Source organism: Mus pahari, chromosome 17, assembly GCF_900095145.1.
Source record: "Mus pahari chromosome 17, PAHARI_EIJ_v1.1, whole genome shotgun sequence".
NCBI classification, from domain to species: domain Eukaryota; kingdom Metazoa; phylum Chordata; class Mammalia; order Rodentia; family Muridae; genus Mus; species Mus pahari.
The window spans coordinates 47,199,176-47,213,390 of record NC_034606.1 but is presented as its reverse complement, the minus strand read 5'-3'; the positions used below and the strand labels follow the sequence as shown (position 1 = coordinate 47,213,390).

General features: G+C 44.4%; 1 pseudogene; it reads right to left on the bottom strand.

Annotated features, from left to right (window-relative positions):
• Positions 1–7,564: 7,564 nt before the first annotated feature.
• LOC110335340 lies at positions 7,565–8,023 on the bottom strand (annotated as a pseudogene).
• Between the last annotated feature and the right edge of the window lie 6,192 nt (positions 8,024–14,215).

Genomic DNA, 14,215 nt, shown 5'->3' with positions numbered 1-14,215 from the left:
TGTTCTCCTACAATAAGCCTCACGTGGAACTGTTTGGCCCAGTGTGGTCTGTCTGGAGCCGTGCTTCTAGCACAACAGCAGGCATCTCTTTATTAACCAATCAGGGTAACCGTGTCCAACCTATTACAGACTTGTACAGGAATAACCATTTTCCCTTAAAGCTATATACTACCTCTTCATTCTACATAAACCAGGCCAAGTGCCGTATCATACTGTAGAACTATTTCAATTAATGAATCTACCAGTTGATATATGTGGGCCCACTTTCCTGGTATGTCAATTGGCATTATAGGCCATTTTGTCCCCTATACTAGGGAGTTTCCTTTTGACTTAGCATTTCAGCCTGGGGTGGGGGAGGTGGGGAAGACATGCTCTCCTTTGTAACTACTTCCAGCTGAAAGTAGGGCCGAGTTGTCAGGACTCCGGGAGGCTGAAAGGCTAATCAAAGGCTGGGAAGGGTTTCAGACAACGGGGCATTCATCAGAAATCTCTGGTTAGCTAACCAGCTGAAGAGGCAGGAAGCAATCACGCAAACTAGACCGGTTTACATAGACTTTCAGCAAAATCTGGAGCGCAGCAGTTTGTAGTCCACAGGTGACCCCCGAATGGTGTCTCAGACAAATGGAAATCTACTGAGACAGTGTAGACTAGGGACAGAAGTAAAAATTTAGGAACTTAAAAAGGAAACCTTACATTTGGAACTTTCAGGCCCACAGTCTTAGTAATTGACAAAGGGGAGGAGGTCTCAAGACCAATGGGGAGATCCCGTCCTCAGAACTAGACAGGTGGGAAATGTGGCTACACTTATCTGGAGTCCATTTGACCTGCGGCAGGTAGACCCAGGCCTTACGACTCCCTGAAGCTATCCTGGCCCTCGGGACAAGCTATTTTGTGGGGTCCGAGGGGGATCAAGCCTAAAGTGAGAAATGGGTGGGAAAGAAGAGGGAAGCCCTGCAGAGTTGTCAAGGCTTCGTTTATTGCCGGCTTTAACATTTGGTTATAAACACTGTGAGGGGGAATGGGAAGGGGTTGAGAAACGATCATAAGAAACAGAGCGAAGGCCAATGGGGGGATGCTGACTGCAGACTTGAAACTTCTTGTGATTTTCTCAGAGTCCTGGCTTCACTGCTCCAGAACACCCGGCAGCTAATCTCGGGAGTCCGGGATCCTCCCAGGTGTCAGTTTAGGACAAGTGGCCTTGGGAGGAGGGAGATAGAGCAGTCTTGGCAGGCAGGGTGTCGAGCAGCCCAGGGAAGGAGGGGGCAACTTGGCTCAACAAAGAACTATGGCTCTCAGATGTAGGCTGTAAAAGGCCTGGTTTTTCTCAGCCTGGTCTCCAACAGGAAGCTTATATGAATTTTTAGTTTACAAGAAGAGATAAAAGCTTCTAGATATATTAGCATTATCACTTCTGGTAGTTTCAATACTTATTAATAGGTGTGACCTTTTTGGAGTAGGTGTGGCCTCTCTGAGGAAATGTGCCACTGTGAGGGGTGGGCTTTGAGAGAGCTTCCTCAAGCTGCCTGCAGACACCAGCCTTCTCCTGGCTGCCTTCAGAACAAGGTGTAGAACTCTCAGCTCCTCTAGTGCCATGCCTGCCTAGATGCTGCCATGCTCCTGCCTTGATAATGGACTGAACCTCTGAACCTGTAAGCCAGCCCCAATTAAATGTTGTCCTTTATAAGAGTTGCTTTGGTCAGGATGTCTTTCCACAGCAATGGAAACCCTAACTAAAACACCACTGGATTAAAATCCACATTGTAACATAGCTGGAGCAGATTCATGCCTTTGAATTCTAGCAAAAAAAAAAAAAAAAAAATACCGCTCTGGCTTAAAAAGCACGAATAACTTATTCCTCTGTTCAGAGAGCTAGATATATGTTTTTAGCCCAATGAGAAGCATCTTTAAGTCTATATTTAGAAGACAGCCAGGGGAAATTTTAGATCTTGAACTTGTGGTTGAATAGTAAATAGTCAGGCTGGAGAGAAGGCTCAGAGGTTAAGAGTACTGACTGACTGCTCTTCCAGAGGTCCTGAGCTCAGTTCCCACATGGTGGCTCACAAGGGAACCCAATGCCCTCTTCTGGTATGTCTGAAGATAGCTACAGTATATATATATATGTGTGTGTGTGTGTGTGTGTGTGTGTGTGTGTGTGTGTGTATATTTCCCCCTTCCTTCTCCCTCCCTCTTACTCTAGCCCCTCTCTTCTGGTATGTCTGAATTTGGTATATCTGAAGATAGCTACAGCATATATATATATATATATATATATGTGTGTGTGTGTGTGTGTGTGTGTGTGTGTGTGTGTATTTCCCTTCTCCCTCTTGCTCCAGCCCCCTCTCACTGCGGGCCCATAGGTTTTTCTGTTTCTCATGACAGATGGTTGTGAGTCACCATGTGGTTTCTGGGATTTGAACTCATGACCTCCGAAAGAGCAGTCAGTGTTCTTAACCGCTGAGCCAATTCACCAGCCCATAAATATATCTCTAAAATAAAAAAATAGTAAGTAGTCTGTGCTCTACCAGCTTGCCAGAATTCCATTGATCAGTGTTAAAAGCCTGAAATTTGAAATCTTAGTATAACAATGGCATAGAAGGGGAAAGAGATCTGAAGTTTTTCCCATTTGCATATACCTTAAATAATTTTCATACATTTACAACTTTTTTTGTTTGTTTTTAGATTTATTTATTTATTTTATGTATGTGAATACACTGTAGCTGTTACAGATGGTTGTAAGCCTTCATGTGGTTGTTGGGAATTGAATTTTAGGACCTCTGCTGGCTCTGGTCGGCCCCAGATTTAAGTATTATACATAAGTACCCTGTAGCTGTCTTTTGACATATAAGAAGAGGGCGACAGATCTCATTCCAGGTGGCTGTGAACCACCATGTGGTTGCTGGGATTTGAATTCAGGACCTTCGGAAGAGCAGTCAGTGTTCTTGCCCACTGAGCCATCTCTCCAGCCCTCAAAACATATTTCTTTAGTGGAAAGTTTATCCTCTGACATGAAGCATGTTAGCAAGGCACGCCTGTCTGCCTTTTTTTTTTTTTTTTTTTTTTTTTTTTATTGTATGTGGCTGTACTGGATCTCACTTTATAGACCAGGCTGGCCTTGAACTCAGAAATCTGCCTGCCTCTGCCTCCCGAGTGCTGAGATTAAAGGCGTATGCCACCATGCCCGGCACTATTTTTAAATTTTTGAAAATTTGTTCATTAAAAATATCTAGGTTTTTTTTTATTTAAGTTTTTGGTGAAACTCTAAAATTTCCTCTTAAAAATGTTTAAAATCTCATAGCCTTGGCTGTCCCGGAACTCACTTTGTAGTCCAGGCTGGCCTTGAACTCAGAAATCCGCCTGCCTCTGCCTCCCAAGTGCTGGGATTAAAGGTGTGCTTAAAATCTCTTAACTGTGTGTTCCTACAATATCAGAACAACCTTTATTCTTTTTAAGAGTGAAGACACAGGGCACAATCAATCTGTATGAGACAAAACCAAGCTCCAACATTTTTTTTTTTTGGATTTATTCATTTATTATATGTAAGTACACTGTAGCTGTCTTCAGACACTCCAGAAGAGGGAGTCAGTTCTTGTTAGGGATGGTTATGAGCCACCATGTGGTTGCTGGGATTTGAACTCCGGACCTTTGGAAGAGCAGTCGGGTGCTCTTACCCACTGAGCCGTCTCACCAGCCCAAGCTCCAACATTTAATGTCTCTAAAAACCAATACAACCTGGGTGACTCCAATGTTACAAAGTGTGACTGCCAGCAAGGTACATTGTTATATATCCATGCATGGAAATATAGCTTTGATACCTCATTGAACAAGCATTGTTTTTAAGTCCTATCTTTTAAAAACCTTGTTTTCAAGACAGGACAGGAAATGCAAATGCAAAAATCCATCCCATTTCAAAAGTATCTGGAGAACCGTTGTCTCCTGGATCTGCCTGTACCACCTGCCCTTAATCAAGATGGTAGTGAAGCCATGAGACATCTTTTCTCTACAATAATGGCCAAGATGGCTACCAGCTAAGTGGCATCCTAAGGCGACCAGCCACGTGTTGCTCATATTCCAAAATGGAATCATGCCACGTGGTTCCTTTACAATTACCTAGGCATAGATTTTCAATTACCAAGTGCATGTTAGGAGTTTTAAGTTACCTTTTTGTTACAGATATTACAGATTTTTAATCACACCCAACAATCCCTTTATCTGTACTGCTCCCTGACGCCTCCCCCAGCCCCTTGACTTCAAACACAGAGCCTTTAAAAGCGTATCTGGGTCTGGGAAGTAAAACCCATAACAATATTTCAGAGCCATTTTTTTTAATAAAATAGAATACCATAAAACAATGAGTATTATCCATATCCAAATGATATTTGAATCCATACTACATTAGATCCAGTGGGCAGAAGACCCAGAGATAAGCTCTGAGCCCGCATGGCTGGCAGGAGAAGAAACTTGACACAGTAAACTCACATCTTCAAGACTAGTCAAAACCAAACATGCAGTGATTGCATTCATACATGCAAAAAAGCAGTCAAATTTGTTCTTACCTCCTTTAATGCTCCAATTTCTTTTCTTTTCTTTTCTTTTCTTTTCATTTCTTTTTTTACGGTTTTTCGAGACAGGGTTTCTCTGTGTAGCCCTGGCTGTCCTAGAACTCACTCTGTAGACCAGGCTGGGCTCGAACTCAGAAATCTGCCTGCCTCTGCCTCCCAAGTGCTGGGATTAAAGGCGTGTGCCACCATGCCTGGCCTCTTTTTTTTTTTTTTTTAATAAGAATTATTTATTTTATGTATATGAGTACACTGTCTCTGTCTTCAGACAAATCAGAAGAGGGCATCAGATTCCCAATATAGATGGTTGTGAGCCACCATGTGGTTGCTGGGATTTGAACTCAGGACTTCTGGAAGAGCAGCCAGTGCTCCTAACCACTGAGCCATCTCTCTAGACTCTGGTGTCTGCTTTATAGAGGCTTTTTTTGCTGGGCCAGTTCAAACTCTCAGTGTGGCCCCCAGTGTTATAAAATGCCCCCATGGCCAGTCAGTGGTGGTGCATGCCTTTAATCCCAGCACTTGGGAGGCAGAGACAGGTGGATTTCTGAGTTCAAGGCCAGCCTGGTCTACAGAGTGAGTTCCAGGACAGCCAGGGCTATACAGAGAAACCCTGTCTCGAAAAACCAAAAAAAAAAAAAAGTTTAAAAAAAATGAAATGCACATATGGTTCGTTAGCTCTGTTGTGCAGGTTAGGCAATGGAACGCTTCTGAGGAACATGAATGTGGAGTGCCTCTTTGATATGCTGAATGTATTGGCCCCTGGTGTCCCTAGAGCTATCTTGCACAGATCAGAAGAAAAAAAAGTTGTGACTCTGGCTGAACTCCCTAGTAATAACCAGTGAACCTGTGGGCCAAGGGATATTGTCCTGAGCAGTGGTCCATAAATCTTACCACTCCTAAGGAAAATACTCCATAACCAGAATCCAGAAAGCAGACAGAATGTCAGAGAAAGGAAAAAAACAAAAACAAAAAACAAAACAAACAAACAAAAAAACTTACCAAAAAGACACACCAGAAGAGGGCATCAGATATCATTATGGATGGTTGTGAGCCACCATGTGGTTACTGGGATTTGAACTCAGGACCTCTGGGAGCACAGTCAGTGCTCTTATCCGCTGAGACATCTCTCCAGCCCCTGGAATGGTCTTTCTTATCTCGCTGGGGCCTCCAAATATTAATCCTGAGATTTGAAAATAAAAACCCAGTTCCGTAATTTTTGGCCAAATTTGAAGCAAGCTTTAATGAAATACTGACCAAGATGGAGTTTGGTGAGGATCACTCTCTGGAATTCCCAGCTGAGTGGCAACAAAACATGGGTTGTAGGGGCTTTTGAGGACAAAACCATATGGACACTCTACTTTCCCATGTGGCTCTATTTTTTCAAAAACTACAACTCCCAGCATTCCAGCAATTCCTTGGGCAGGTGGGCCTTACAGGCTAACTTTGGATCTTACAGTTATCCATTCCTAGTTCAAGGAAGGCTCATCCCACAGCTCTGATATCAGAATCTAGTTATTTGCATTCAACCTCTTCCCTATATTGGAAAAACACAAAGAATAATCGCCGCCGGGCGATGGTGGCACACACCTTTAATCCCAGCACTCGAGAGGCAGAGGCAGGCGGATTTCTGAGTTCCAGGACAGCCAGGGCTACACAGAGAAACCCTGTCTTGAAAAACAAAAACAAAACAAAAAAAGAATAATCACCATGTCACAAAAAAAGCAAAATAAATTAAAAAACAAATAAATTGATTGGCTTGTTTAAAATTAATCAGTGTAGGGCTGGAGAGATGGTTCAGTGTTTAAGAGCACTGATTACTCTTCCAGAGGTCCTGAGTTCAATTCCCAGCAACCACATGGTGGCTCACAACCATCTGTAATGGGATTGTATGCCCTCTTCTGGTGTGTTTACAGTGTACTCATATAAAATAAATAATCTTATTAAAAAAAAAAAACAAAACCACATGGCAGCTGTATAGATGGCTCAATGCAAGAGCATACAGCTCTCTTGTAGAAGACCCCAGTTCTATTCCCAACTCCGGCTGCAGAGGGTCTGAGGCCTCTGCCCCTCTCCCCACACCCACCCCCCATCTGCACTCACATATACCCACATAGAGACACAAGTATATACATAACTTTTTTTAAATAATTCTTTTGTTTTGTTTTTTCTTTCTTTTTTTTTTTAAGATTTATTTATTAATTATATGTAAGTACACTGTAGCTGTCTTCAGACACTCCAGAAGAGGGAGTCAGATCTTGTTACGGATGGTTGTGGGCCACCATGTGGTTGCTGGGATTTGAACTCGGGACCTTTGGAAGAGCAGTCGGGTTCTCTTACCCACTGAGCCATCTCACCAGCCCAGTATATACATAACTTATAGTAAACCATACAAAAATAATTTAAGAATGGACTCAGGGAAGCTTAAGAACCATTTTATTAGAGTTTAAAAGAAACATAGCGGGGCAGGCAACCTGAAAATCCTGGTCAATTCCAGAAGAAATATGGAGAAAGTCACGCCTTCTTGGGTTAGTTATGAAGTTTAGTAATGGAGCTCCCAAGCAGCCCCCATGGCAGTAACAGAAGAGGGGGATACAAATAAAGCAAGAGAGCCCAGTACATCAGTACATCAATAGAAGAAAAAAAGAAAAAAGAAAACAAAAAAAAAGCCCAGACATTGGCAAGTATTCAAAAGAAGGGGAAAAGAAAGCTACGTTTTGGAACTTAGGACTCCAGGAAGTGCGCAGACCACAAGTGGGGGACAGAGCCAGGACAGAGTTTATGCATAGGAAAATACATTATCTCATTAAGGAGATAATTGTCCCTCCGATCTCTTTAGCCTAGTTTTAGGTCAATCAGTCTTCCCGAGGTGTGGTCCCTTGGCCAAATGACTGACAGGCCTAGCTGGAGTAACACTCTTTTTTTTTTTTTTTTTTTTCTTTCAATCCCTTGGGTAGATTCTCTGGGGAGTCAACAGGAAAACGGGCAGAGTAGCGCTGCTTAAGCCCCACTCAGTCGTCCTCCAGCAGGTTGATCTTGGTGGGGTCAAAATAGTTGGACTCCATGATGGGGAGGCCACTGGCTTCTCGCTGTTTCACCAGCATCCTAGCTTCCCGGCGGGCCCACTCGATCATCTTATAGTTGGGCACATAAGCCACAAAGGTAGTGCCAAGGACCAGGGCGATGGAAACACCAAAGAAGAAGACGGCGTGCATATTCCAGGCATCCACCTCCGGGTCGTCGTCGTAACCATGGAAGTCCGGGTTCTTCAAGAACACGTTCTCGTCCTCGGGATCCGGGTCCTCCATCCACTGCACGGTCGGTTCTGGTTCTTCCTGCTTCTTTCTGGCCGCAGCGGACCGGGCGATCACAGCCCTGGAGGAGCTGGATTTCCAGCGAAGTGGGGCAGCCTGGAGCCCTCGAATTGCGGCAAGGCTGCGAGCGCACACACTTAACCGCCAGGCCGCCATGACAGCTGCAGAGGTGGGGGTGGGATGGGCGGAGCCCAGGGGAGAAGATAACGGATGGGCGGAGGCAACTTCCGTTCCTGGGGGCGGGGCCTGTATTTCCTTGGTGTATGGAGAATAGCTTCCCCCTATTGATATCTACAGAGCTCTGACATCCTCCAAGACTACGGGAGCAGTCCTAACTGCATTAAATGACACACCTAATGCTGATGGTCAACCAGCATAGATGTAAGAGATGGAACGCGGGTCCTCTGGAAGAGCTATAACAAGAGTGCTTAACCTCTGGGCCATCACCCCAGCACCTACAATGTTTATTTTGTAAATCAAGCACAGTAATAATTAATAATAGCTAATAACGATTGTAACATAACACTTCCTTGAAAATTCTTGGAATGTGGAATCCTTCTCTCGGATTCTTACTGTTCCACATAATGTTACACGTGATGCCTCCACAGGATGATGCCGGCCTGAGGAGGAATGTGGGCATTGGGATATGGGACACTACCACCTTCCTCCTTGAACACAGGGACTGTGATACTACAGTCTCTCTCTCTCTCTCTCTCTCTCTCTCTCTCTCTCTCTCTCTCTCTAATATTTAGTTAGGGGCTGGAGAGATGGCTCAGTGGTTAAGAGCACTGATTGCTCTTCCGGAGGTCCTGAGTTCAAATCCCAGCAACCATATGGTGCCTCACAACCATCTGTAATGNAATCCGATGCCCTCTTCTAGTGTGTCTGAAGACAGCTACAGTGCACTCACATACATAAAATAAATAAATAAATCTTTGGGCCAGAGCAAGTGGGAGAGAGAGAGAGAGAGAGAGAGAGAGAGAGAGAGAGAGAGGAGAGAGAGAGAGAGAGAGAGAGAGAGAGAGAGAGAGAGAGAGGAGCCAGAGAGAGAGAGAGAGAGAGGAGCCAGAGCAAGAAGAAGAGAAGAAGAAAGAAAGAAAAAAAAACAAGGAGGGAAAAAAGAGATTTATTTATTTAATACATTAATACATACAGGTGCTCGGTTTTTATGCATACCAGACTAAGGAATCTTATTCTATTACAGATGGTTGTGAGCCACCATGTGGTTGCTGGGAATTGAACTCAGGACATCTGGAAGAGCAGTCAGAGCTCTTAACCACTGAGCCTTCTCTCCAGTCCCATCATAGACTCTTAAAATGTCTCTAGTAATGAACATGTGGGACAAGGAACCCCCTATTGCCTCCAACATGAGCTGGATAGGGAAGAATACAAGAGATTTAGTGAGACTCCTCCGAATGGAAGAGTTCAAAAGCTGCAAATTGCTCATGTCTGGAATTTTCCATGTAAAGTTTCTGGACCAAAATTATCTACTGTAATTGAAACCAAAGAAAAACCATTGAGTTCTGGATGAGCAGCGTTTATTCCTACATTTCGACCATAAAGAGCTACTGTGAGGCCTGCTGAATGTGAAGGATCCTTGAAGTCTAAAGTCAGTCATAGAAAGATGGTGCATGATTGTACCCTGTCAAGTCACAGAAACAGAAGGCAGAATGATGTGTGCTGGGGTTGTGTGGAAGAGAGAAAAAGGAGTTACTGACCCGAGGTGCAGAGCACCATTTACCAGGTGAAGTGATCTGGGGAGGGGTCGCAGTAGTGACTGCACACTGGCAATGACTTATAACACTGAGCTGTAATGTAAGAGAGGATGACCTGGGAGTGGCTCACTGGAGCTCGCTGCCTGAGCAGAAGGCCTTCGGATCAGTCCCCCACACCAGGAGAAATAAAATGGTAATGTTGGTGAATATTAGTGATGCTGACCAAAATAAAACAAAAAAAGACGTTCAGACAAAGTCATCAATCTGCCGGGTATGGCAAGGAGTGTGGCCAGGGCTGAAGAGCAACCTCAGCTTGGGGAGTTCTGCCCTGCACAGTCCAGGACAGGTGCTTGAGTCCTGTCAGGCTGTGGGAGACCTTGACTGATGGCCTGCGACATGCTGACAGCAGTGTCTCCTTACACTGGGGCTGAGGGCCATGTGGCATCATTTACACCAGCAACAGGGTTTAGGCAAGTGGTCCCTGGTCACCTGAATGTGACTTGGAGTGTGTGGAGATGGGTCGGCCATGTGGGTGCTCCATCTCTCTGGCACCCGCCAAGCCCCTGGACAATGAGGCTATTTGAGCTTCACTGTGAGCAATGTCTTCAACCTGAGTCACGCTTGGTGGATGGAAGTCCTGAGCAGTGCTATCTTCTGTCACCCAAACAGGAGAAGTACTGACTTTTAGCAGAAATCTAATTACATCTGTTCCTGAAACCCATGGAGTCCTGACATCTACCTGCAGTTTGTCACAAACCTAGTCACCATTGATAGCCCTTTATGGATGATATAGGGGTCATCTCTTACTTGTTGCAGGATATTGGATCACATGGTGAACCCTGAGATTATGTTATTTCTTTTTTTTTTTTTTTTTTAAATTTTTTTTTTTTTTTTTTTTTTAAGATTTATTTATTTATTATATGTAAGTACACTGTAGCTGTCTTCAGACACTCCAGAAGAGGGCATCAGATCTCATTACGGATGGTTGTGAGCCACCATGTGGTTGCTGGGATTTGAACTCAGGACCTTCAGAAGAGCAGTCGGTGCTCTTACCCGCTGAGCCATCTCACCAGCCCCGATTATGTTATTTCTTGAAAAAAAGTTTCTAGTTATTGTGTGGCTCAGCCTTTAGTACACACCTTTAATTCAAAGCAATGAAGTTAGTTTGTAGAAGGAAGCGCCCATGATTGAAAGTGATGTCTAAGGGGCTGGAGAGATGGCTCAGTGGTTAAGAGTGCCAACTGCTCTTCCGAAGGTCCTGAGTTCAAGTCCCAGCAACCACATGGTGGCTCACAACCATCCATAACAAGACCTGCCTCCCTCTCTGGAGTTTCTGAAGACAGCTACAATGAACTTACATATAAGAAATAAATAAATCTTAAAAAAAAAAAAAAGAAAAGAAAGAAAGAAAGAAAGTGATGTCTAATTGGGTTGCAGGCCAAGTGATGAATCAGAGAAAGATTTAACAGAATAGGATCCGCCCAACTCTCACTGAGAAGAGAGAGGAAAGGGAAGCTACTGAGGAGAGCAGACAGAAAAAGGAGAGGAGACAGTTTTACCGAGAGGGTTTTACAGAGGCAGGTTGAAGAGAGAACAAGCTGGACACAGGTGTAAGCAGAACGCGACGGAGCCAGAAGAATAAAACACACAAGGCTGAGGCCAATCAGAGCAAAAAGTTGGAGGCAGGGAGAGGCCAGATGGAATCAGTCAGCTTGAGGGGGACTTTGAGTCAGCCAGAGATCAGAAGGAACTGAAAAGGATGAGCTTAATCAACAGTAAGTCCCAGAGGCTGAAAACACTGCAGGCTTAGATAAGATTGTGTGGAGGCTAGAAGCTTCCAGGACTAGGCCTAGGCTAGCAGATGGAGGCAGTAAGCCTTTAAGACAACAATGACTACAGGAGAATAAAAACTACGTTTAAGCTGATGGCCTCTTAGATGGCTCAGCAGTTAAAAGCACTGACTGCTTTTCCAGAGCTCATGAGTTCAATTCCCAGCAACCACATGGTGGGGTGGCTCACAACCATCTGTAATGGGATCTGATGCCCTCTTCCAGTGTGACTGACGACAGCCACAGTGTACTCATATGAATAAATAAATAATAAAAACTACTTTTACAGTCACTTTAAGGTCAACACAACTCTCCCCCTCTCTTCTTTTTAGCTCATGGAAGAAGTTCTCATTTTGTAGTCCAGGTTGACCTAGCTGGGTAAGGCAGGGTAGCCTCACTCTTGCAATCCTCTTTCCTCAGGCTCCCAAGTGCTGAAACTGCAGCCCTGTGCCAACACATCCTTTAATCACAGCAGTCAAGTCCTCTCCGGGGAGAGATGAGGCAGGGGAAAAGGAAGGTTTCCTGAGTCCAGCATGGCTTGGTGGGGACAAGTGGAGAGTGTCATGGCTCTCCTGGGCATAAGGATTATTTAAACAATAACGTACATACTTTATATTTCTCCTTTAAGGATCGTCCTCCCTGTTAATGTTAATAGGACTCCATGATAATCAGACCACACAAGTCGAGGAGGCAAACGTGTGGCAAAATGGTAAATGCTGGGACCTTCAGGACAGCCCTTAAGACTGTTTTTTTGTTGTTGTTGTTGTATTTTGTTTTGTTTTGTTTTTTTCGAGACAGGGTTTCTCTGTATAGCCCTGGCTGTCCTGAAACTCACTTTGTAGACCAGGCTGGCCTCAAACTCAGAAATCTGCCTGCCTCTGCCTCCCGAGTACTGGGATTAAAGGCGTGCGCCACCATGCCCGGCCCTCCTGGAAGCTTCTTAAGTCTGATCCGAGAATGTTGAGAAACTGTTGAGAGTCCTTGAGGTTGGGTCCCTTTCTTCTTTACTTTGTTCTGTTTTTGATCTTTTGGGACACAGAGGTTTTCCTGTGTAGCCCTGGCTGACGTGGAACTTGCTCTGTAGACCAGGGTGGCCTCAAACTCACCGAGATACACCTGCATCTGCCTCCCGAGTGCTGGGATCAAAGGTGAGCATCATTGACTGTTTGATTCTAGATAGAACTGGACATTTCATTCCATAAAACAGAGCTAAGTTCCTTGAGCCAAGCTGGAAGTTGAGGTTTGGTTTGGTTTTAGGTTTTTGGTGGTTTGGGTTGTTTGTTTGTTTGTTTGTTTGAGACAGGATCTTGCTTTGTATCCTGGGTTGTCCTGGGATACAAATTCAATACTGTAGTCTGTCAGAACAGTCTAAGAATGGAGTGTGTGTGAGAAAACACCAAGGAATGCCAGACAGGAGTTCTTACAACCTTAGGTTTTGTTTTCTTAAAAAAAAAAAAAAAAAAGATTTATTTGTTTTATGTGTATGAGTAAACCCATAGCTGTGCAGATGGTTATGAGCCTTCTTGTGGTTGTTGGGAATTGAATTTAGGACTTCTGCTCCCTCTGGTCAATCCAGTCTGCTCTGGCCCATAGATTTATTTATTATTATACATAAGTACACTGTTGCTGTCTTCAGACAGCACCAGAAGAGGGCATCAGATCCCATTACAGATGGTTGTGAGCCACCATGTGGTTTCTGGGATTTGAACTCAGGACCTTCGGAAGAGCTATCAGTGCTCTTACCCACCTAGCCATCTCACCAACCTTCCCCTGCCCCCTCCCCCACCCTCTCCCTCCCCACCTCAGGTTTTGTTTGCTGTTGTTCCCATCCGGTCCAGTCCTGTTCCCAACTCCAGGGGACACAGGGTTTCTCTGTGTAACAACCACCTGACCTTAGTTTCTCCAAAACACAGAGTCATTCTTGGACCGCGCTCCTCCCACGTGAGCTCACTTTACCTGTTATTCTTAGGCTTCTATGGAAAAACGTTTTTGCCAAGTGTGATTCGTCCTGGTCATTGAACACCTTACTCCTGTGACTCTTCTTAACCATCACTATAAATTATCTGCTGCTTTGAGTAACTTCGGCTATTGCAAGAAACTTTAGTCTGCCTCATTTATCAGCTCCATCCTTCCAGGTCCCACCACCTTTACAGGATTAGTCCACACTGGCCTGACTAAGCCAGTTTAGTCAACAGGGTCTTGAGGGAGGGAGTGAGGATTAAAGAAAAACAATTAGAAACATTGTAACATGACTCCAGCCAGCACTGTGGCTGACCCGGGTTTATTTTTGTTCCAGTCAGCTTCTATACCCTTCTAGGTACTTGCGGAGAATAGGGTCAGTTCTTAAATCAAAGACAAAGTAATCAAAAAAGGAAATAAAAAGATCAAACAAGGCAATAAACAAAGCCTGCAGGTTTCTAGGGCCTTATCAGGATGACTAAGATAAAAGGAATGTCCCACATTTCTCGGCTGAGTTTACCTTGAGCTTCGTATTAGCTCTAATGCAAATATTCTTATCTCAGCCTAGTCCAATGCCAAATTCTTGCCAAATTTCTAGAATCCGGCCACAAAAGCTCTCCACACTGACTTTCAGGCAATCCTCTTTCTTTAGCTTCACCCTGTAATCACAGGTACATGCCACCTTGCCTGCTACGAGGTTCTTATTACTTGGCATGCCTGGATGTCCTTGAATTCACCATGTAGCTTAAGATGGCTCTGAGCTCTCCAACCTCCGTGGGGATTATAGACATGACCCCCCTCCCCCCCAATCACTGGCTAGAAGTTTTGGTTTTTTTTTTTTTTTT